The sequence below is a fragment of the Episyrphus balteatus genome, chromosome 2 (assembly GCF_945859705.1).
Source record: "Episyrphus balteatus chromosome 2, idEpiBalt1.1, whole genome shotgun sequence".
NCBI classification, from domain to species: Eukaryota; Metazoa; Arthropoda; class Insecta; order Diptera; family Syrphidae; genus Episyrphus; species Episyrphus balteatus.
In genome coordinates this window covers 33,320,336-33,328,402 of record NC_079135.1, presented here as the reverse complement: position 1 = coordinate 33,328,402, position 8,067 = coordinate 33,320,336, and positions in this window count along the sequence as shown.

Here is an 8,067-nt window from a genome sequence, read left to right as displayed (position 1 = left end):
CTACCTGGATATCTAATATTAGGATTTTTGCTAGTGTTTGAAATTGAAGAGCATCAAATAAAAGTTATGATCGTGACCAGTGTCTATATAAATAGTTACGTCATAATAAATCAACGGGATCCATGAGGTTATCGAGAAAAGCAACCAGTTTCGAATGGAATTATAATTCGGTTTTTGAACTCAATCTAAGGTTAGGAAAATTCGAAAACGTTAAAAAGATTCGAATGCTTTAGTTTACTTTTTATTTATTTTACGGTAAAAACACAATGTGAATTATAAAAATCAAAAAGTAAAAATGTATGATATATTGATTTTACTGCTCCTAACGCTCGTGGATTATTATTATTTTTTTTTATTTTTGGTAGTAGACCAGGGTCGATAATTTTTGAAACCAAAACAAATCATAGTAGAATGAAACCCATTGGAAAAGGAGGTGAATATGATGAAAATTTAAGGAAAAATAAATTACGGGCGAGCCGAGTTCGGGAAGTGGGTGGGTTGAGTTTTTAATGGTAAAAAATGGTATATCTCGATTTCCGGCAAAACTACAAATCCTATAGAAAAAAGTTGTATGGCAAAGTTGTAGGTAATAAAAAGATCTACAGCTTTTGTATCAACAATTTTTTCACATAACCTCAAAATTTGTGTGAAAATTTCAAAAAACCGAGTTTTTGGTTTTTTATTTTTATCTTTTTCAAAAACAAAAATTTTTCTTCGAAATTTGGTGAAAACTTACCTCATCATGTCCCAAATACACTGTAAATTATTTGATTTAAAATATTAATTTGTTCACCTTATTTTGACTTAATACCAAAAAAACACCCTAATTTTCAATCGAAAATTCACGTGTCAAAATATCAGCTTTTTTCAAAAAGTTGGTGGGCATTTCGTTCGTTAAAATGTCTTTTTTCTGATGGTGTAAAAAAAATTTTACATTAGTATACTATAGAACATGTTCTAGTAAAATTCCAAAAATGAAAAAAGCTTGAATTCGAAAAAAAATTTTTATCATTGTTTACAATTTTGGCTTATTTATTCAAATTTACACTTTAATTACTCAAAAAACGTAAGATTTCATGTAACATTGATTAAAATGAGGTAAGTTTTCACCAAATTTCGAAGAAAAATTTTTGTTTTTGAAAAAGATAAAAATAAAAAACCAAAAACTCGGTTTTTTGAATTTTTCACATAAATTTTGAGGTTATGTGAAAAAATTGTTGATACAAAAGTTGTAGATCTTTTTATTACCTACAACTTTGCCATTCACCTCCTTTTTCAATGGGTTTTATCCTACTATGATTTATTTGTACTTTTTAATGTTTTTGAAGGCATCGGCACTGGTCTATAGTATGAGTCGGTTGTTTGAAAATAAAACAAATCATTTTTTGAAATATTTCTTATTTTTGAATGCTCAACTACCAATTTTGGAAATTAATTTTCTAAGGTAGTCTTGAAAAATCGAAACAATGGTTTTTAAAAATTTCATGCAAAACCTTTAGAAAGTTACTACCTTGCATTTCAGAAGTCATGTTATGAAATGTTAAAGCTGGTTAACGTTGATTTGTTTTCTCCCTAATGCAAAACTTTGGCTAGTAGTAGCAGAGATTTGCTAAAGAGCAATTTTTAAAGAGCAGTGATTGCTATTGATAGCTGCTATTTAATCACTCTTTAAATAGCAGTTAAAGTCACAAAATACTCTCTAAACTCCTTCTTTATTTGAAATATGATTGAATATTATAAAGTACAAAAAATAAGAGAAAGTGACCATTTTCCAAGTTTTTAATAAAAAAAATAATACCTTGAATGCCTACACTGAAATAATGGTATTTCAAATTTAAGTTTTCTGTTTCGTCAGCATTATAGTAAAATTTTCTCAACGTCTCTGAACGTCACGAAAATGCATAATGAAATTTTAAAGAGCCGAGAACATTTTTGAAAAAGAACAGTGAAGTTACAAAGAAAAGATAGCATTTTTGCATATAAAAGCATTGACATCTTTAAAAGAATAGAACATTTTTAATGTTCTTACTGTATCTACACTTTATTGCATCATATTAATCATTGAATACAAAAAAAAGAACTCAGAAAATTAGATGAATTTGAAGACTGAGGAATGAGCAGTGAGCAACTACATATTGAAGAGCAACCGCAGCTGTTCTCTGCCCAGTGGAAGAGCGAAGTGATTGAAAACAGCTATCCCAATAGCAACCTTAGCTCTATTGGCCAGTTGGTTTTTGCATCTGTTTTAATTTTTGCTTGTTACCAATAAATTTGTCTTGCTGTTTTCCGTGTTCTGAGACCTTTTTAATTCCTACGGATTGATTGCATCCATTTGTATATTTAATACTACAAAGTTTCTTAAACTTTTGAGAGCAGATTTCCTCACCATATTAAATTTTGCTGATACACCAGAATTCCTTATTATTCCTCATCTTGATTCTTTTTAAAACCTTCGTATCCAGTATTCAAAGTGTTAGTGGTTTTGAGTCTCAAAAAGTGTCGATAACGTTATTAAATACGATTTGTCGAAAAAACTAGGGACTGAAATCTCGAATAAATTTGACAAAGCTTTTGTTTATTTGAAAGTTACTCTTATTAGAATATCTTTAAATTTTAAATACCCTGTCCATTTTTTCCATTATTGTTTGGCTTTTAAACTAATTCATCATCAATGTATAGATGTGTTGTTAAGAAGTCATTTTAAGCAAACAAATACAACTTTGTAAGTACTTGTTTTTGATTGTTTTTTTTTTTTTTTTAACTTTAGAAAAAAATATAATGGACTTTCATTCAAAACAAACAAAAAACAACAAAACAAACCACTCTCCTACAAAAAAAAACAAAAACAAAAAAAAAACTAAACCAACTCACACTTGAGTTCTTTAATAATTTTTCCATCATTTCCGGAAGTGAAATTACTCTCTCAAGTAAACAGAAACATAACCCTATGACCTGCTACTGTGTCTCTTCTCTCTTTCACAAAGTTCCACCAGGCGACTATGATGAAGGCACTTATTGTTGTCATTATTTTGCTTTTAAAATGAATCTTACTTGACAAATGCGCTCGACGACGACCAACAACAACGACCAACAACAGGACCAAAAAAACCAGGACGACAACGACGAAGATGTTCCTTATAACGAAAGCAAAGGGCACATTTTCCAACGACAAAAAAGATGCTATCCTAGAATCCAAGATGCGATTTCAACTTTTCTATAAGAGGACAAACTTTTCTTCTCAGCTGCAATCTCACTATTCCCATCCTCTAACATCGCCATTATAATACCAACCAACGTTGTCGTCGTCGCGTCTTCTTTTGAAAAATATATCACAGCTCTGAGTCGTCCCTAATGCAGAACCACCCGTCACATGTGTGTCGTTTGAATGTGAGTGAGTCCCAGATTCCAGACCAAGAGCTTTGCGAGTAGTTCGAGTCGATGCAAGGCGGCGAGGCTAGGGTGTGAGAATGCAAACATAAGCTCGTCCTCGTCGTCGTGTCGTCTGGTTTTTGTTTATCTATGCCGGGCCATGAATGTCGTGGAAACAATCTCCCTTCTTCACCCAGTCATCATCACCACCGATATGATGTTAGCTGGGATCCATCGGGGTGGTGGGTGGTGGTCGAACATTCTTTAGGGAATATACTCTCTCATTTTCCATTGCACCACGCTCGGTGTGTCAGCTCGGACTGCATTCAGTTTCTGAGCCTGTTAATAAGCTGCATTATCCTTTGAAAGCAACCAAAGAAGAAGAAGAAGAAGAGTAGGAGTAAAATAAAAAAAAAAAACCTAAATAAGAAAAGAAAATGATTCATATAAATTCCTTCAGGCGAAAAGGACACTTTTTGAAATTGTGGGCGCTGCAATTACATCTTTGGCACTTCAATATTATAAAGTGAAGATATTTCTTAATGTCACACTCCCAGCTAAGGGGCAGGGGTGTTTTGGAACAGGATGGGACATCATACAGGCAACAAAAAAAGTGTTTCTAACAGGAGAAGAAAAAAAAAACCTCTGAATAGAGTGTCTTCGTCATCAACACGCCAAGGCAGCTGATGTGCAAGTTGAAATGAATGGATACAGCAGAACTGAGCGGGTTGTTTTTCAGGATGAAAAGAAACACCATTCCAGTTTTTTTTTTTTTTTTTCTATTTTTTTGAAGGGAAGACATTTCAATGCATAATGACAAAAACACACACACACACACAAACACATACACAGATAGATCCGATACATAGAAAATGTTTGGCTCCAACACAGAAATGGGAGAAGAAAATATGTCCTAGTCTTTACAAATATTTGGTTTCCAAGAGGAAACAGGATGATCGCTTTCCATGAAAATTTAATTTTCAATTCACAGAGACTCATCTTACTGCGCTCACAAATTTAATGAGCACACGACGACGACTTTTCCAGTGTGTTTGATAAGATGGTTTTTTTTTTTGCTTGCCTTCGTTGTTGTATGGAAAAGGATAATGAATTTAAGAAACCGTCTGGTAGGTATAGAAACGTTTTTTTTTTTTTTTTTTAATTTTTATTGCAACTTTTTTCTTTAACTGGTTTGAATTTGAGAACGAAAAATAGGTATAAAAAAGAAACAATATTAAATCAAAGCTTTGATGTATGCGACAGAGTGAGTTGTGCATGTGCATACAAATTTGGTGAATTTTTCAAAATCAAAAATATTTATTTCTAGAGTTTAGTCGAGACGTATAAACATTAACTTGTAACTACTTGATAAGATAGTTTCGCAACTTCTCGAAATTTTTAAAATTTTGACGGCCTCCATGTTCATAATTCAGTTATTGATTAGATTACCACTTTATGAATTTTCATATTTCGAGCGAATCTGAAATATTTCGGTTGTTTTTTTTCAACTTAATTTCGATTGGTGGGTATTAACCACAAATATTTCAGAGGGTTTTCTGTTTTTCAGCGAATTTTAGTGATTATTTCCACGTTTGTTTATTATTGTTTTGATAAAGTTTAAAGTTTTTTTTTTGTGACAAATTAAACTGAAAATTTTGAATTAGTGAAAGTTCGTAAAAAAGTGAGTTTTACTAAAAAAAATGAAATTAATAATTCCGTTCACAACGGTTTTATAACTAATTTACCAACAGTTTATTATTTTGAAAACTCTTTAAAAATAAAAAAGTGTTCAAATACTGGAAAATAATAATGTAATCCTATTTTGGCTTTATAATATACTTTCGTTTGGTCTTTTTAAAAAGACAATGCCACTTATACACCACTTTTTCAATTCAAGACTCTCCATCAACAATTTTTTCCATCCAAAATCTAATCAATCACAGCTATAAAATCAATTTAATTAATAAATTAACACTTTCTTTCACTGACTAAAAAAAAATTAAGATTTTGTTCAATTATTGAGTGCAAGTGTTATAATCAGGATTATAAAGTTGTAATTATTATTATTTGAACTTTGTCCACGTGCACTGTGGAGTATACGTGTTTTTTTTTTACTATTGCATTTTTTTAAACCGCACTATACAAGATTAGGGGAGAAGAAGACAATTGATAAACCTCCAAAATTTAGGCTCATGCAATCTGGCCATACGACACATTATTTTAAAGAATTAATAACGTTTAATGGATTGAGCCCCGTAATTTTTATGAAAAAATCAATATATTTTCAGTAGAGGTGATTGGGTCTTGAAAACGCGGCAGGTTTTACAAAAATGGAACCCAAAAGTAATGATGCAGATTTGTTCGAAATGATCTCAGGATTCCAGGCATTATACATATACATATACACATTTGACTTAGAATAGGAAAAAAAAAAAATTAAAGAAAACACAATAGCACATTATAATGTCCAATACGTTTTTGGAAAGCTGAAATATACTCTTTCAATTTGATGTTTATTTGAAGTTAAGTAAATAGTTTTTGAGAAATTTAATTTTAAAGTAATCATTTTAGAAAAAAATATTTTTTTTTTATCTTTAAGTTTATTTTATTCAATTGTTTTTAATAAATTTTAAATTTTTTTTACACAAATCAATGCTCTCATTGGTTTTAAGTCAAAAACAAAAAACCGCATGTTTAAAAGTATCTTAGTTTTTGAGATTCAAGAAAATATGCATCGTTTCTCCTTTTTAGGTTTTTCTTAATTTTTTTCAAATAAAAAAAAAATTTCCCCAAATCATACTAAAAAAGGTCATGGTAACACGTTGCTGATCAGGACGTCTTCTTTTTTTAAATTAACGCGAAAAGTCAATATGGATTCATGAAAAATTTCTCTCACGATGAAAATCGAGAAAAGGTTTTGTGGTCCCTGAGGACCTTAGCTGTCCTGAAATCTATGTAATGTGGGATATTTTTCTGTTATACGTAACATTATAACTCTTACATTTTAAAAATAGTCCTAAAATATTCAGAACGTAATAAAAATAAGAACTTAAAAAAATATAAAAATTGAAAAAAAAAAATACAAAACTCCAAAAATGAAAAAAAAAAACATTTAAAAAAACACCAAAAATGAACAAAAAATTTCAAAAAAGGAGCCAAAATCCACTCCTTCTTTAGGTTGATTCTGAGTCACGCTAAGTGTGATTAGAACTTACAAATCTGTTGATAACCACTACAAAAATTTTTCCTTAGGAACAAATAAAACAAATATAAAAGTGCCTACCTTTTTTTCCATTTTTGAAAAATTAGAATAGTTTTTTTCATCTATTTTAAAGGATTTGACTAAGAACTAAATAAAGCATTCAATTTTGAAAAAAAAAACTTGTATTCTATAATTCAAATTAAAAAAAAAATTAACTTTACAAAAAATTATTTTTTTTTTTTAATTTTGACTTTGAATTTAAATTTCTCAAAAACTACTTCAAATAAACATCGAATTCAAGGAGTATAATTGTAGCTTTCCAAAAAGGTATAGGACAAGGACATTATAATGTGCTTTTGTTTTTTGTTTATTTTTTTCCATTCTAAGTTAAATGTGTATGTATGTATAATGCCTGTAACTCAAAAAAGGGATCAGGTACGATTTTGAAATTTACAAATTTGCAATCCTGAGATCATTTCGAACAAATTTGCATCATTACTTTTGGGGTCCATTTTTGTAAAACCTGCCGCGTTTTCAAAATCACCGTGGACTAGAAGTTACTTCTTAGGCAAAAAATTAAAAGCTAAAACAAAGTCTAATCAAGAATTCTGTGAAAAAAAAAAAATTTGTATCTTTTCCATAGCTATCGGTCAATTACCTTCAGTCGGAAATTAGAAATGATAAAGGAAGTACTTATAAAGTTGTGCCAAAACTTTTTTCTTTTTTTCTATTTTTGGTCTTTCTCTAGGTATATAGTAGATTATTTTTAAGGGATTTTGAAGTTCATGGTTTCATGGGTTTTTTGAAAATTTTAAGTTAAGTAGGTACACCTGTTTGCCGAAAAAGTAAAATTTATGTAGCTTGGAAAACTATCAGTGGCACTTATAAATATGTTCTTGTAAATATACAGGGTGTCCCAAAATACTGTTGCAAAGTAGGGATTTTTCGAAATTTCAAAATAACTGCAGTTCATCGAAAACCGTAAGGATTTGATACTGACAAGTTACTAAATTCTGAGAGTCCTTAAGTTGGTCTAGCAGCATATTTCGTTTGATCTATTACTTTTCGGACACCCTGTATATAATTATTCAATGCTACACAAATTAGTTTTATGTATAATTAAATGAGTTTGTTTGGCGTTTGTCTGGAGTCGAATCAATTTGCAGGATTAACTAACTCTGAGTTAACTCGCATCACTGAAAAAGTGGTTCTTAATCTATTAAACCTATTCAGCTAATCTTTTTACTTAACTATCAGCTTAAACAAAAGTAAAGAATTCTTAAGTTTTTTTTTTCACCTTGTTAAAAAGTTACAGATTTCATAAAGCTTCACTATTTTTTTTTTTTTTTCAAAATCCTTATTTTTTCAGAAAAAGTTTTCTTCTAATTACCACAGGGGATCATATCGATGTATTTTTTCTCTTTATGGCACTATACCACTTAATAATTTTCCTAACCTCTCTCGAGTCATGACCTAATTTTCTACAAAACCAATCC